This window comes from Mustelus asterias, chromosome 17 (assembly GCF_964213995.1).
Source record: "Mustelus asterias chromosome 17, sMusAst1.hap1.1, whole genome shotgun sequence".
Lineage (NCBI taxonomy): Eukaryota > Metazoa > Chordata > Chondrichthyes > Carcharhiniformes > Triakidae > Mustelus > Mustelus asterias.
This window is the reverse complement of record NC_135817.1, coordinates 40,064,026-40,081,438: the sequence shown is the minus strand read 5'-3', so window position 1 is coordinate 40,081,438 and position 17,413 is coordinate 40,064,026.

The following is a 17,413-nucleotide window of genomic DNA, read 5'->3' as shown; positions in this document are numbered from 1 at the left end:
AAATCTCCGAGTCGCCACACTCTGGTGCCTGTTCGGGAACATGGAGAGAGAATTTAGCATGGCCAATGTACCTAACCAGCACGTCTTTCAGACCGTGGAAGGAAACCAGAGCACCCGGAGGAAACTGATGCAGACTCCACACAGACAGTGACTCAAGTCGGGAATCAAACCCAGGTCCCTGGCGCTGTGAGGCAGTGGTGCTAACTACTGTGCTACTGTCACAATTTCACCAATTTCAGTATGTATTCTTTTATATTCTTTCCGTATTTAAATTAACTGACATCAATGTTGACAACTTGCATTGTCACTCCCAGTCAAACATTTTTATCATTGTTGCCCACTTTAGGTGAAGTGAAAACTTGGACGGGTCCAAGAAAAACTTGGACAGGTTCATGGATGAGAGGGGTGTGGAGGGATATGGTCCAAGTGCAGGTCAGTGGGACTAGGCAAAAAATGGTTTGGCACAGACAAGAAGGGCCAAAAGGCCTGTTTCTGAGCTGTAATTTTCTATGGTTCTATGGTTCTAAGTATAACATACTCAGATGATAATGAGTATCATTAGCAATATAGTTTTGTTACTTTGTTATTTGAATAGTCTGTCAAACATTTTCTCAACATAGGCACCAGTCTGCAAATGTTCATTCATAAGGAAGATTTTGCATGGACAATTGAGACAAAATTGCCGGAGTGTTGTTCTGATGCAGTGACTGGGTTGCTGTCAGTAGGTTAATCCAATTTGAAAAGACATAACCTCAAGAAAGCATTACAGAGATCCATTTAAACTACTCCAATTCATCCTGTTAAGGAGATAGGGGTATCTTTTTGACTCATGCGCCCCTTTAATGAGAATTTGCCTTGATGCTTGAAAGATGTGCCATTTTATTTATAGCAATCAATCTCTCTGAGCTGGTGCTAGAAAAATGGCATTTTGTGATTCACTAGCAGTCTCTGTATGGAAAATATGTCTGCTTAATGCTTACTGTTGACTGTACACTGAATGAAACTGATAGATTCTGCCAGTGCTGCCTGAGAATGCGAAGTGTCAACATGGTGGTGGCAGAAGGAATACACTGTCACTTTATCAGAGATTTTCAAAGTGGTAATAAAGGATTGGGAGCCAGTGAAAATGGGCTCTTTCCCAAATTCCTCCCTTCTCCGCCACAACCTTTCCAAAATCATTCTATCATACCAGCAGCCTATTTACATAACATCATCAAAGGTTTTTGTTTTAGCTGCCAAATTTCATCAAAAAGTAGAGATATGTTGTAAATAATTGTCAATAATTTATAATCTATTGTGATAGGATTTATTTAGAGTTTCCCCTGAAAATTGTGACCTTTATGAACTGGCTCAACATGAGTTAATAATTATTTTAGGTCCTCAATGCATTTTGAGAATCATAAAATCCCTGCAGTGCAGAAGGAGGCCATTCGACCTGTCAAGCCTGCATCGACTCGCCAATAAAGCATCTGACCCAGGCCTGATCCCTGTAACCCCACGTATTTACCCCACTAACCTACAGATCTTGCAATGCCAAGGGGTAATTTAGCATGGCCAGTTCACCTAACCTGCACATCTTTGAACTGTGGAAGGAAACCGGAGCACCCAGAGGAAACCCACGCAGGTACTGGGAGAATGTGCAAACTCCATACAGTCACCCAAGGCTGGAATTGAATCAGGGTCCCTGGAGCTGTGGGGCTGTTACTGTTAACAAGACATATGTATTTTTAGTTTTCAGGAGAAAACCTCAATTGCTTAAAAAAAATGACATTTTTAACAAATAGTATAGTTTTGGTGATAGAATTGAAATTATTCAAATGCTAACTTGAAACTCATCATTTCAGCTCTTGAGCATAGTTGCAGGAGTTTCTCAGAGTAGTGTCCTAGGACCAATCACCTTCAGACACTTCATCAATGACCTTCCTTCATGAGTTCAGAAGTGAAAATGTTCAGCACCATTCCCTACTCCTCAGGCACTGAAGCAGTTTGTGAATACATGTAACAAAGCCTGGACAACATTCAAGTTTTTGCTCATAAGTGATGAACAGTATTTATATCATGCAAGTGCCAAGCAATGATCGCCTCCAGCAAGAGAGAATCCAATAATTACCCCTCCAGATGCAAATTACCATTGCTGAACCCCCTCTATCAACCTTCTAGGTTGACCAGAAACTGAACTGGACCAATCATGTAAGTACTGTGGGTACAAGAGCAAGTCAGAGGCTGGGAATTATTTGGTGAATAACTCACCTCCTAACTCCCCAAAGCCAGTCCACCATCCACAAGGCACAAGTCAAAAGTGTGATGGAATACTCTCCACTTTCGTGGATGAGTGCAGCCTCAACACTTGAGGTTCGACACCATCCAAGACAAAGCAGCTCATTTCATTGGCACTCCATCCACCACCTTCAATATTACTCCGTCCACCACCGATGTACGATGGAGCATCTACCAGATACACTGTGGAAACTCATCAAGGCTCCTTCAACAACACCTTCCAAATCCATAACTTCCACCATCTAGAATGACAAGGACAGCAGATGCATGGAAACATCAGCACCTGCAAGTTGCTCTCCAAATCACACAATATCCGAAGTTTGAACTATATCATTGTTCCTCCACTGTTGCTGGGTCAAAATTCTGGATTTCTGTTCTGAACAATACTGTGGGTGTACCTGCACCACATGAACTGCATTTGTACAAGAAGGCAGCTAACCACCACCTTTTCAAGGGCAATTAATGATGGGTAATAAATGCTGGCCGAGCCAAACATCCCCAAGATCTGTGAAAGCATAAAAGAAACTCAAAAAACTTTGAAAAATTGGAAATATTGAAATGACCATTTCCCCCTATCAATTGTCAGAAATGTTATGATGATATCAAAAATCTTGTCAGTGCCAGCAAAATGTAGAAAGAAAAGTTCACAAGACATAGACTGTCCATAATTGGTATTTATTGATTATTTTAGAGGCTTAAAATTTGAAGTGCTGTATTTATTTTCATTTTATGTTATTTTTATGATATATTATCTTTTAAAAGTCAACCTAAGATAATACAAGCCATAGATCAAATGTCAATGTAAATATGTATTATCTTTCCACTCTCATGTATTCCTTTCCCGTGCAGCCATGTTCAGAATTTTGGCTGTTTTGAAATAGAAGTTGTCAATCTATTTGTGGTTTTGATGAATAAACATGTGGCCGAGTGGTCTTTTCAAATGATTTTCAGTGTTTTGTACTGTCATTGGAACCCGTTGAATAAGATATAGCCTCGCAATGGTCAGCTATTTTAGATTCAGTGGAAAGATGTGCAAAACAATAGTATCAGAACATAAAATTGTTCAATCAATCAATTCTTTAAAAGCATTTCATTAAAGCAACCAATGAAAAATTCAATAACATTCCAGGATGAGTAACTTTATTTCTTTCCTTAATGTACGTTGTTTGGATTGAAAGTTAACTAGCAGATGTAAAGAATGTCAGTTCACTAAGACAGATTAATAGTTCAAGCTGTGGAACTGCTGTCAATATAAAGATCACCATGTTTTACTCACAGAATGTTAACCGCGCTAACTTGTTTATCAGTTGCTGAATTTTGCTTGTACTCTGCTTGGTGGCTTGGTGACGTACCATGAGGAAACATTGGATACAGGGGCACTCTGGTTTGCCATTCAAACTGTGCCTCCAATCCCAGCTATCCTGGAACAAACCAGCATCCACTGAAGATGCTGAGTCCTTGGAAGCATGTCTAGCTGATCTAATGCACGCATATCGCTGGACACCCAATGACTTGGTCAATTTTCACATGCAGTGCAAATTTTTGGGAGCATTCTGAGGTCTCACGGCCAACCGAGACAGAGGGACTAGAGTAGTCATCCTTATCGAGTGACATTATATTGACAAAATAATGCATTTGTATGCATTGGACCTGGTGCTAAGCATAACTGCACAGCTCTGCTCATAAGTTTAATAAAAATATATTGTTGTATTTGTCTTAAAGTAACAGTCTGCTTGGTGGCATATGTAGGAAGATTCACCAAACAGTTCAATGCATCCACGTATGCATGTATCATAGGATGCTCAAAAGTATTAGAATGCCCGAGCTTATCTATGACTAGTTCTGCACAATATGAATCGCCAAATGGTTAAGCAAATTGTGATTGCTAGTTCTGAGCATGTTTTCCCCGTACACCTTTGCGAAGACCAATACAGGACATTGTGTGAATCCGTCAGCCATTGAACTTATGAACTCAGCAACTCCTGCTGAGTTCAGTTACAACACCACATATGCAAAATTGATGGCTGCCATGGGGTCCCCTCAAGACACAGCTATCACAAATATTTTTGTTGGTTTCCACAAGAAAAGCGTCTTCAATGAGAAGCCACCTAACCTCCTATGGCTTGCATATTTCCGATAGCAAGATGATACGTTTGCTATATTTGAATCTGCAACTGTAAGTAAGAATTTCCTTACACACTAGATTATCCAGTCTGTGCTCAAATTCACCTTTGAATTGGAGCAGTCAAACAAGCTCCTTGAGGTGGTCACGTGATGTAAGTGCAGGAACGGCTAATTTTTTGCGAGCTCTGGTGCTACTCGTCTTTTACTCCTTTCTTTGTCTTGGTGCATGACTTGTAATTAGTTGATCCTGATATATAATATCTGTGCAATGTTTTTGTAAAATCCTCGTTAACCTTTTTGACTGTGTGGAACCAAATTAAGTCAAAGAAATGCTTATGAGATGCGGTCAGAGCTGGCTTGGGTGGGACCCGGTTCAAAGTGGCAGCAGCATTGGTGAACAGGCCCATGCTCAGGAGGTGAGGTTGGTGCCAAGATGAAGACCACCATTTATGTGGAAGATATACTCTGGCAGAGATTGAGTGCTCACCATGATGAACTGTGAGATATCCTGCAGAGAGTGAAGGATGCGAAGATGATAATTCTTTCAATCGAGAAGGAGGTTTCCTTGATGAAGGCTCACCTTTGACCCTTGGAAATCCTGCTGCAAAGGATGTCGAACATCCCATTTAAGTCAAGGGGATATAGCTGGAAGAAGACCTCCCATGAGCTAGTCCCCCTGGGATGGTTTCCAGATGTTTTTGAGAACTGGCTGCCGTGCTTTCATAATCTCAATATGAGGGCTGGGCATGTTGATTTGACGTAACACATTCCTTCCAGTTCTCAAGGCCTGGAGTTGGCTGGAGCTGACTGCTGGTCTTGCGATGTCTTGGCCTCAATGTTTGCAGAGAGAGTTGCAGGTGGTCGGATAAGACAGCTGTTTCCTGCCCGCTAAGAGCTAGGTTCCTGCTCATCTGAGCTCTGAGATGATGGCATGATGGAGGTGTGGAGACTTCAGTGAAATTCTGGATGTTCCTCAACGTTCCACTCATGGCTTTGTCCTTTTCTAGCTCATGGATGGCTTGTAATTGTGCAGTTCATCATTAGTACTGAACTTTGTTCCCTTATGATTATAAGGGAATGATTATATGATGTTGCCTGTTATCCTGATAAAGGCATGTATTGAGCACAGAGCCTTGGGTTTTTTCTTCTCCCTTGCCTATCATCCTGTAAATTCAGGATTGCTATCTTTTATATCCTTTCTAGTGGTTTTTCCTCCAGCACGTTGCATCAATGGGAAGGAGAGGGAGCCTTGGTTTTCTGGCTAGGGGCCCTCTACTTTTGCCTTTCTTGTTGGGAGCCCTCTGACTGGATTGTATGTCTTAAAGGTCATGCAATACATATTTAATTGAATCTCTTTTATATGCTGTAATCCTTGCATTTGTACAGAAGGAGTACATTTTTTTTTGCAATACCCTTCACTTTAGTTATAGAAAAGATGGGTAGTGCCACAGCAGGGTGGTAGATGAATGGATAGATGTAGAGATGGTTGCAATGACCTTAAGCTCTTGTTTTAGGTGAGAAAGACTCTCCATCAGAACTATTGATGTTGTGTTTTTCTTTGTTTTTGTTATTCTGGGTTAGAGAATTCGACAGTGGTGCAGATGAATTGAATATCTTGGACTGGACGGAATTCTTTGCCTTGCCGTTGGCACTTCTGGTTGGTGGGAATGTGGGGGAGATTTATGGTGGTGTTGTACACCCAAGTACGGCTGCCACATCTTTAAATTTTGAGCATGTCAGAACTGGTCTACTGAGGTTACTTGGCTGGGTCGGTAGGGTTGAGAGTTGATTTTGAATGGAATGGTGGAGTGGATTGGCGTGAGATGAGGGAAGAGTTGGTTGCCTACCCTGGCATGCCCCCTGTCCGCACCCCCTGCCCCCTCCCCCCCACTCTCAGGTGGGGGGCACCTCTGGTTTGCTCTTCTTCCGGTCTTTCCTGGGCAGTAGTACCCTGTTGTTTGCTGAGTCTGATGGTTGATTTGCAAGCTCAGGCTCGAGTGTTTGCTAAGTCCTTCTTTAAGTGGAATTGGGTTAGGTGGGGTAGAGGGTTCATTTCTCTCTATGTGATCTTGTATGGAACTTCTAGAGCTGGTTTTGTTTTCCTGGGATCTAGGGTTCTCTGGAGGGTGGTATCCATAGTGTATTGCCGTGGCTGTCTTGGAGGCCCCTCTCTTTGTTAACTTTTCTCTTCATATGTGGGTAGATTGTGGTTCATTGAGTGCCGTGTGTGCAAGGGTATCCTTTTTCTGGCTGGGGGAAGGGCAGAGCTGAAGGTCATATGTCTCCCCAAGCTATCTGGTAGGTGCGTGTCCTGATGACTTTCCTCCTCTTAGGGGGAGGCCCATTAGCAGAAGATGTCTTTTCCCTCTCAGTGAGTGGAGGTATTGTTGCAATTGAAGAGGAGCAGAGTTTGGCTTCTGGGACTATTATCTTTCCAATATTGTCCTTGGTCCATTTGCACAATGCTGAGATGGTCAATGATAACTCGATGGTTTGAATTGAGGGGTTTGGAGAGTTTTTTAAAATATGTTTAGCACGCGGGGAAAGGGATGGTTCCTCTCCCCTGCCTTGCATGCCTCTTTTTATTTTTGTGGGGTTTGGTTGACCACTTTTTCTCTTATGGCTATAATGACAGGCTTGTTGATAACAGCCTGATCATATCTGCACTCTTCTGGTAGAGCTGTGTTACCCTGCTCTTGTTATCCTGTTTTTTGGACATTCTGTTGTCTGATTATTCCTAATTTTAAGAGCTGCCCTTGTCTGGATGGTACCTTCTGGTGCGCCTTGTACTGAGAGAGGCTCCAGGAGAGACTTGGCTGGTAGTGTAGTTTTGACTTTCTTGTTCCGTGAAAGGACATACATCACAGTGCATGTTTTTGTGGCCTTATCCAATTATCCTGAATTCCCACACTCCTCTTCTGCTATCCTTTCAGTATCCATACAAAGGAGACGCTGGTAATAGCAGCAATGTACTATGATGCCTGATTCTGAATTATTTACATTCATCTCATTGTTTTCTTGTCCATGAGCTCAATGTAGCAGTGGCAAGGCAAGACAGGGACAGGTGCCTAGAGTCTTCACCAAGTCCTTGTCCTTCTCAGGTCATCAAGTGCCTTGCAAGGGAGGAGGAGTAGTTGACATCCTATCTTGTGGGCTGCCCTCAGGGTGGCCTGGGTGGGAACAGCAGCTCCTTAGCATCTTTGCTAGTGACCCCAGTGCCTCGGGTAGCTACAACAGGAGAAGGTACCTCTCAGCATCCTGGCCCCTTCCAGGTCTCAGGCAGTCAGATGAGGGTCACCCAGTTATCCGAGATCATGGGGCAGCCTGAGTGACAGCCTGCAACTTCTCCAGCTGAAAATACTTTGGTTGTATCTCTTTGCTGCATATGTAAGTGTGTTGAGAAGGGCACATAGACACACTTGGGGTTTGGTTGTTTAAACTTATCAGATATAAAACCTTTAGACAGCAGTGCCAATTAATCAATGTTAGACTTACTGTTGTTAGTATTCCATACATTCCTTGCTGCCTTGTCAGATGTCATTTACACCTTGCCCGCTCTTTGGATTGCTCATGTTTCAGCAGGGTGCCTTTAATCTGCACCTCAGCTTTGTCAGCGTACACTGTGAACATCGGCACAAGGTGATGAAACATGAGGTGAATGAGGCCACAGTTGAATTGTGTGTTTTTATTGCACTGATTTTGAAAGGGTATCAGAGTCTTAGGGAGTGGGTATTTATGACATTATCCCTCGCCTCCCTTGTGCTTCTCTCAATTCTCCTCGCCTCTGGTGCAAGAGTTTGCTCATCCTGTGCCATCTGCTATCCCTTTGTTTATATTTTATGTAATTTTTTTTAAGGCAAAGAAACAATTTGAACTGAGTTTGGATTAACTCTCGCAAAGGCACAATGGGCTAAATACCCTCTTCTGTGCTGCTGTGGTTATGTGCTTAAAAACTTGTGGTGCAATGCAATTCGTACAAAGATTCATCCTTCAAAACCTTCAATTAAATAGAATTAAGAATGAAGTGATTTTTAGTAATACCAGGGTTTGAGACCTACAACACAACATGTGACAAAACAAAGCTTCTAATTTTAAGAAAACAATCATGATTGTCTAATTTATTTGCATTACATTCCTGTCTGCACTGTCACATTAACCTATTTGAAATAAACAAGATAATGACAGCATTAAAATAGTGTCGACAGCAATGCACTGTACATGATTTAACCAGTGTTAAAGATATTGAAGAGTGCAAGCTAAACCATTTTCAAGCAGACTAAAAGTTTTTTTTAAATTTTTACTCTATTCTTAAAAGTCATAAAGCCAATGTTACTTGCTCCAAAAACCAAATTCAAATTCAAATTGACTCCAATTCATGGTCCCTATAAGAGAAACAAACAAGATCCAAGCTGACAATAATTAATTTTTCTCTACAATAATTAATGTTTATCTCAGATTATTATGCATATGTTTAAATCAACACCAGAACTCAAAACTGATTTAGAAAAACCACACTAAAACATAATATAACAAGTGTTAAATTTGCAGATTATATTTTAATATGGTTGCGCTTCGATTCAGTTTGGTAATCTGATAGGCTGTCAGTCTATAATATCATTTTGAAATTGACTCTTTTTCCCTGCTACCCATCTTAAGAATTAATGGATTCATTTAAGCATACAAGGCATTTCATCCCCTTCATTCTATTCGCTGCAATGTCCAAGTTCTAGATATCCTGATCTCTCAATTTGAACTTTTAAACTTCAGTTAAATTTAATATCCAAACTGTTTTTTAACTCTGTCCTGCAACCAGTGGCACACTTTCAAATGAAAAGGAGTACAATCTATACTTTCCTTTCTGTGAATTTAGCTATTAGATTAACAGGAGTGATACCATTGTGCAGACTTGTGAAAAGAGTATGAGTAACTCTTGAGATGTTGTTGGTCACTTCTTGTAGTTCGTTGTAGTTCTACTTTTCCTGCTCTTCAATTTTCTTTACCCTTTCTCCAATACATGGTACTTCATGATATTGTGATCAATAGCATAATAACTGAGGCTAATAACTGAGGCTAACCCTGCTTACTAAACTGATGCAATTCAGCAACAATCAAGAGCAGGAAATGTGATTGATTTTCCTTTCTATCGTAACCACTGTTGTCTAAGAATGATTGGTGAAATAGCACAGGCCACAGATAGAACCTGGGATATTCCCATTCTGTAGGTCATTGATCCACACATGGAACATTCAGCCCATGAGATATGGACAGTGGGACTTGTTGCTCATGAAAAATAAAATCATTCTTCATGATTCCTCATGCCCTCTATGCCAACCTGAGCCCACTACCCATCCAATTGTCCTTAGTAACCCCATGCCAACTTAGTGCGAGCTAATGCCAACCCATGCACCCATCCACTACTCTTTGTCCTTGAACCTATCTATTATCCTCCATGGGTAGACTTCAGGACCCATGATGAGATTAAATAAAATAGAGTTCCAGTGTCTATTGGAGACTTTATGAAATAATAAATCCCTATTAATAAATCCCTTTTTGCTATATTTACATCCCTTCAACTATGTTATCCCTTACAACAACAAACATATCATTGAATTACATTATCCCTTGTAAAAAAACAAGTGTTGAAATTCATAGCCCCACTTCAACAAATCCATAACCACATGATGCTGTCAATCAAACTATGAAATGACAGGCATCCTACTATATTAACAGATGGCTGTGAAGTCAGTCATGCAGCACTAATCCAGTATAGATGGACTTAGGCCAGGCATGACCAATGTGGCCCCTGGAATATTTGCTGAAAATGCTGGTAAGATGGGTCAGTGAGTTTGAAGATTTCTGCAGGGGGCCTGTTGTATTTCTCCAGCATTTGCTGCTGATACTCTTCCACCCACCCCAGCTGATTAAATGAGTGAGGGTAAGAGTGGGTGCAGGGTGAGATGGGGTGAGGGTGAAGCAGATAGCTGACTGACTTAGTGTGTGTGTATGTTTGTGTGTGTGTAAGTGTGTAGGTGTGTGTGTGTGTGTGTGTGTGTGGCATGTGAGTGAGAAAGGGGTGCGTACGTGTGTGCGTAGAGAGGGGTGAGTATGTTTGTAGGTGAGAAAGGGGTGAATATGTGTCTGGGTGAGAGAGGGGTGACTAGATGCGGGTGAGGGAAGGGTGAGTACAAGAGAGAGACAGGGAGAAAGTAGAGGGGGGAGTGTGAGAGAGAGGGGGGGGTTGGGAGGGATGAGAGTGACTCTGGCTCACTCCCAGGGCAACATTCTCTGACCTCAGCATTTTTCTCGATGGCGGGAAGCGGTGTGCTCTTCACTGGATGTGGGATCCTCTGGTCCTGCCGCTGTCAATGGGAATTCCCATTGATGCCACCCCATGCTGCCGTGCAACCTGTGACAGGGGGTGTATCGCTGGTGGAACCAGAGAATCATGCCAGTGAATGCCCGAAGAATTTTGGCCCTATTCTCCATGTTCTCATTCTCCCTCACCCCCATACACCAACAAGCACTAAAACCCATTCTCACGGTGGGTGAGAGTGATTGAGTGAGCACCCTGAGACTGTGTGTGAGCTGGGCACACACGCTCTCATCTTTTCCATTCCAATGGTCAATTTTTAAAAATTACTCTTTAATTATCAATTTATTGTTGTGACAGCTTTTTGGCTCAAAGTTGAATCTTTTCATATGTCAGCATTTTAAAAAAATCATGTTCATTGTTGTACTGAACTTAGAAATTAGCTTGTTGGCCCCTTTAATGTGAGAAAAATTGAAATGTGGGCCCTATGTGAAAAAGTTGGACAAGTCTGGTCTAAGGCTTGTGTCAACAGAGAGTGAAATAGCAAGCAATCATTTTTTAACAGTTCAGACAACTTTTTCAAAGAGTTAAAGGGCAGTTCCTCTTGACAGTTTGGCACTTTTGGCAGTTGTTTTTCACAGTGCCAATGAGCTTCACAGTTCCAATGGATTGTGCACATTTTATACACATTCATGTCTAGGTTTAGTAATTCCAAAAGGCTTTGGACCTCTCCCAAAGGTGTTCCGGGATTATGCCTTTACCTCCCCAAAAGGGTACACTAGCTGTCCAAACAAATCCAAAAAGTTCATACCTACATATCTACTCCTACCAAGTGGACATCGGGAGTGGGTGGTGGTGGGGCGGGGGGGGGGGGGGGGGGGGGGAGTATTCCCATCCTGCCCACCACAGGAATCATAGTGGGCGAGAGGAGGGCCATGCAAAGGTCCATTGACCTCGGGTGAGATTTTCTGGTTTTGGGGCGAGCGCGACCAAAGGATCCTGCCCCAGGTTTCAGGCATATCTCACACCAAATCACAAATGATTGAAAGTGGATGATGATTTTCTATTCCAGTGAAAATGTTCAAAATTCCAATTACATCCTTTACAGAATTCTCTTTCACTTGGGATTTAGGATTTAAAGAGACCTTCAGAAAAAAACAAAATATTGGCTTTGTCTCAAAGCACAAGGTTCATCACAGCACCATTATTCAAAACAAGATGTGGCAACACTGCAGATATATTCCATTGGATTGCTTTGATTGGTCTAACTCATTTTGCTTCTACTGCTTGGCATGCATATAGCCCTATGGTGTAAATTCAGCAGGTTGGGGTGCCTCATATTTAGGCACTGTTCTTTGCATGCTCTCATGTGCTCCTCATTAGACCAATGCTGATCCTTTGTACGATATTAATGGTAAGTTGACAAATATGCTGGACCATGAGAATACAGGTTGTGATTAAATACAATTTTGCTGCTGCTGATGACCCATGGCACATTATGGATGCAGTAAGAGTTTTAACAACACCAGGTTAAAGTCCAATAGGTTTATTTGGCAGCAAATACCATTAGCTTTCGGAGCGCTGCTCCTTCGTCAGATGGAGTGGAAATGTGCTCTCAAACAGGGCACAGAGACACAAAATCAAGTTACAGAATACTGATTAGAATGCGAATCCCTACAGCCAACCAGATCTTAAAGATACAGACAATGTGGGTGGAGGGAGCATTAAACACAGGTTAAAGAGATGTGTATTGTCTCCAGACAGGATAGCCAGTGAGATTCTGCAAGTCCAGGAGGCAAGCTGTGGGGGTTACTGATAATGTGACATAAATCCAACATCCCGGTCTCGGCCGTCCTCATGTGTGCGGAACTTGGCTATCAGTTTCTGCTCAGCGACTCTGCGCTGTCGTGTGTCGTGAAGGCCGCCTTGGAGAACGCTTACCTGAAGATCCAAGGCTGAATGCCCGTGACTGCTGAAGTGCTCCCCCACAGGAAGAGAACAGTCTTGCCTGGTGATTGTCGAGCGGTGTTCATTCATCCATTGTCGTAGCGTCTGCATGGTTTCCCCAATGTACCATGCCTTGGGACATCCTTTCCTGCAGCGTATCAGGTAGACGACGTTGGCCGAGTTGCAAGAGTAGGTACCGTGTACCTGGTAGATGGTGTTCTCACGTGAGATGATGGCATCCATGCCGATGATCTGGCATGTCTTGCAGAGGTTGCTGTGGCAGGGTTGTGTGGTGTCGTGGTCACTGTTCTCCTGAAGGCTGGGTAGTTTGCGGCGGACAATGGTCTGTTTGAGGTTGCGTGGTTGTTTGAAGGCAAGAAGTGGGGGTGTGGGAATGGCCTTGGCGAGATGTTCGTCTTCATCAATGACATGTTGAAGGCTCCGGAGGAGATGCCGTAGCTTCTCCGCTCCGGGGAAGTACTGGACGACGAAGGGTACTCTGTCCACCGTGTCCCGTGTTTGTCTTCTGAGGAGGTCGGTGCGGTTTTTCGCTGTGGCACGTCGGAACTGTTGATCGATGAGTCAAGCTCCATATCCTGTTCTTATGAGGGCATCTTTCAGCGTCTGGAGGTGTCTGTTGCGATCCTCCTCATCCGAGCAGATCCTGTGTATACGGAAGGCTTGTCCATAGGGGATGGCTTCTTTAACGTGTTTGGGGTGGAAGCTGGAGCATCGTGAGGTTATCCGTGGGCTTGCGGTACAGTGAGGTGCTGAGGTGACCGTCCTTAATGGAGATGCGTGTGTCCAAGAATGCAACCGATTCCGGAGAGTAGTCCATGGTGAGTCTGATGGTGGGATGGAACTTGTTGATGTCATCATATAGTTGTTTCAGTGATTGCTCACCATGACTCCAAAGGAAGAAAATGTCATCGATGTATCTTGTGCATAGCACCGGTTGAAGGTCCTGTGCGGTGAAGAAGTCTTGTTCGAACCTGTGCATGAAGATGTTGGCATATTGAGGTGCGAATTTGGTCCCCATGGCTGTTCCGTGTGTCTGGATGAAGAACTGGTTGTTGAAGGTGAAGACATTGTGGTCCAGGGTGAAGCGGATGAGTTGTAAAATTGCATCTGGAAACTGGCAGTTGACGGTGTTGAGTACTGAGGCCGTTGCAGCAATGCCATCATCGTGGGGGATGCTGGTGTAGAGTGCCGAGACATCCATTGTGACGAGGAGTGCTCCTGGTTCAACTGCTCCATGTGCGTTGAGTTTCTGTAGGAAGTCCGTAGTGTCGCGACAAAAGCTGGGGGTTCTTTGTACAATGGGTTTCAAGATGCCCTCGACATAGCCGGAGAGGTTCTCACACTGGTTCTCGGCCTTCACGACACACGACAGCGCAGAGTCGCTGAGCAGAAACTGATAGCCAAGTTCCGCACACATGAGGACGGCCGAAACCGGGATGTTGGATTTATATCACATTATCAGTAACCCCCACAGCTTGCCTCCTGGATTTGCGGGCTATCCTGTCTGGAGACAATACACATCTCTTTAACCTGTGCTTAATGCTCCCTCCACCCACATTGTCTGTATCTTTAAGATCTGGTTGGTTGTAGGGATTCGCATTCTAATCAGTATTCTGTAACTTGATTTTGTGTCTCTGTGCCCTGTTTGAGAGCACATTTCCACTCCATCTGACGAAGGAGCAGCGCTCCAAAAGCGAATGGTATTTGCTACCAAATAAACCTGTTGGACTTTAACCTCGTGTTGTTAAAACTCTTACTATGTTCACCCCAGTCCAACGCCGGCATCTCCACACTATGGGTGTCCAGATTTGAGCTGTGAAATTTGTTCTGAATCTGTCCCATTTTGTATGGTTGTGATGCCACATATGCTCAGTGTGAAGATGGACTATGTATCTACAAGGTTTGTGTAGTTGTCACTATATCAATACTTTCATGCACAGATGCATCTCCAACAGTTAGATCGGTGACAATGAAGTTATTTCGGTTTTTCTAACTTATCCGTCCTCTGACCATTTGTTGCAAGTTCAGTCTGGAGGACATATCATCTGCGGACCTGATCAACTCTCTCAGTAGTGGTACTACAGAGCCACTTTTGCTGATGGACAATGAAGTCCCCGACCCAAAGTACATTTTGTGCCCTTACCATCCTCTGTGCTTCTTCCAAGTGGTTTTCAACATGGAGGAGTACTGATTCAACAGTTGAGTGAGGGTGATGGGTGATAAGCAGTTGGTTGTTTCCATGCCTATGTTTGACTTGATGCCTTGAGACATCAGGAGTCCAGAGCCAATATTGTGGATTTCCAGGGCCACTCTCCCAACTGCACACCTCTGCTCGGTTCATTAGTTAATTCATCAGGAAATATCCAGAGCTGGCGATGGAGGTGCCTGGGACATTGGTTGTAAGGTATGATTCATGAGTATGAATGTCAGGTTGTTGCTTGACTAGTCTGTGGAACAAATCTCTAAATTTTGGAACAAGCCCCAGGATATTGATAAGGAGAACTTTGGAGGGACAACTGTGCAGTCGTTGTTAGTTACGATGCATATGTGATGCCAACTGAATGGCTCTTAAGAGTCAACCATATTGCTGTCAGAATGGAGTCATGTGTAGGCCAGACCAGGTAAGGATGGCAGATTTCCTTCCTGAAAGGACATTCATAAAACAGATGGGTTTTTACAACAATCTGGTAGTTTTAAGATAACCATTACTTAGACTAGCTTTTCATTCCAATTTTATTCATTAATTGATTTTAAATTACACCAACTATTGTGGTACAGCACAGAAACCGGTCATTTGACCCTAAAGGTCTATGCCAGTTTTAAATGCTATTAATATGTTTTCTCTCTCTTACTTTGCTTTATTTTGCTCAATTAGCACATTGTTCTATTTCTTTCTCACTCACTTATTCATCTAGCCTCCACTTAAATGCATCAATACTATTCATCCCAACAACTCCTTCTGGTACTAAATTCCATGTTCTAATCACTTTCTGGGTAAAGACATATCTCCTGAATCCTTTAGTGGATTTGTGAATGACTGTCTTATATTTACAACCCCGTAATTTTGAATTCTAACCTCCTGAAGCCTTTCTTGATTTTAGAGGTCATTTATCTCATTATTTCTTGGGCAACCTTGCCTGGTATATTTGCTATATTACAGTAGTAAGTGAAGTTTAGAATTACTTTGGTGGCCATAAAGTGCTTTGTGGCATTATGAGGATGTGAAAGGCACTACATAAATGAATTCCAGATATATTCTACTGTAAAAAATAACAAAGGTAAATCAGAATGATGATGCATGTGATGTTGCTACCAATGTTTTCCTGTGAATCAATGGAATGTGTTAGCAGTAAGAAAAAGGAACTGGCCAATCATGGTGCAGTGGTAATGAAATTCTTCTCAACTTCATAAAACAGCTAAATTATCACTTAATCTGTGTAAGTGCTGAATACATCATTCAGCCATTTGTGCAAATTGCTTCTGTAATAGCAAAATAAAAATGAATAAAATTTCAATTTACCCACAATGCATGTGCTAAGCAATGAAGAAATGCGAAGTTCTTTAATATTCTCAGTCTGTTCTCTAATATATCACAGTTATTACCCATCTGTACTCTTGCCAAGCAATCAACAAGTATTGTAGTCAGTAAGATACAACTGCCAATTTATTTAGATTTGGAAGTACAATTTATTTTAAGAAGAACAAGGAATAAATTATATCCATGTATGTTTGCTATCTTCATATATAATACCATGTCTGCCTCAGTAGCTTAAAATATCTATATCAATTTATTGCAAAACAAGCACTGAAGAATTTATACATTGTGTTGCATACTTGATTTTTCATTCAAAATTCCAATTGTTTTTGTCAAGTTCAGCTTGGCTTATTTAACCAGGTTAATAAAGAAGAAAAATAGAGGATAATTGATTTCAGTTTAACTATCATCAAATAAAAAATCAAATGAAGAAAACAACTTCACTTGATGAATTCAATATTCTCTACTAAACTTGTGGCATTCTCCAATTAATTTAAATGTCAATAATTTGCTTCTTTTCAATTCCTTTAACTTAGTGGTACCTGGCCTCAACACTGAATATTGCATTTACATGGGGCAGAAGAACAAAAAATTGGGAAGAATCACATTCCATGTTTGAGAGTGTATATAAATCCCACAATACTTGATGATTTTTAGTGTTTCAGAGTTCCAGAATGCACTGAACGATATTTTAATTTCAAATTTGCTTTATTTCTTTCTGGGGAACTCCAAACATATTACCAAGTCCTAATCGGTTCATGTCCATGTTTCCTTTTGCCAATGATTGGAACACCAACTGAGCTGATGTAGAAAGTCACATTAGGAGAAACTGAACCAATTCAATCTATAAATGTGTGGGTAGATTCAAAACTAGAGCAGATTCAAAGTGCATAGGGAATGGTGCATTGTATTTCGAATATCACAAATGCAAACTAAATATCACAGTGTCTGGACATTTGCTTAGCTTAACAGTTAACAACTGACCAAAACAATCGTTGAGAAAAGCACAAAGCAGCAACTACATTTGGAAGCTACCATTGAAAAATCATGAACAGTTTCCAATAAAACAATACTGCAGAGAAATGGACAGTTACGGAATTCAATCAAAAATATTTTGCTTACAACCACGATCTTGTTTTATCAATAATCTCCACAGACTGTTTGTTGAAATCTACCCAATCAGCATGGACTCCAGAGGA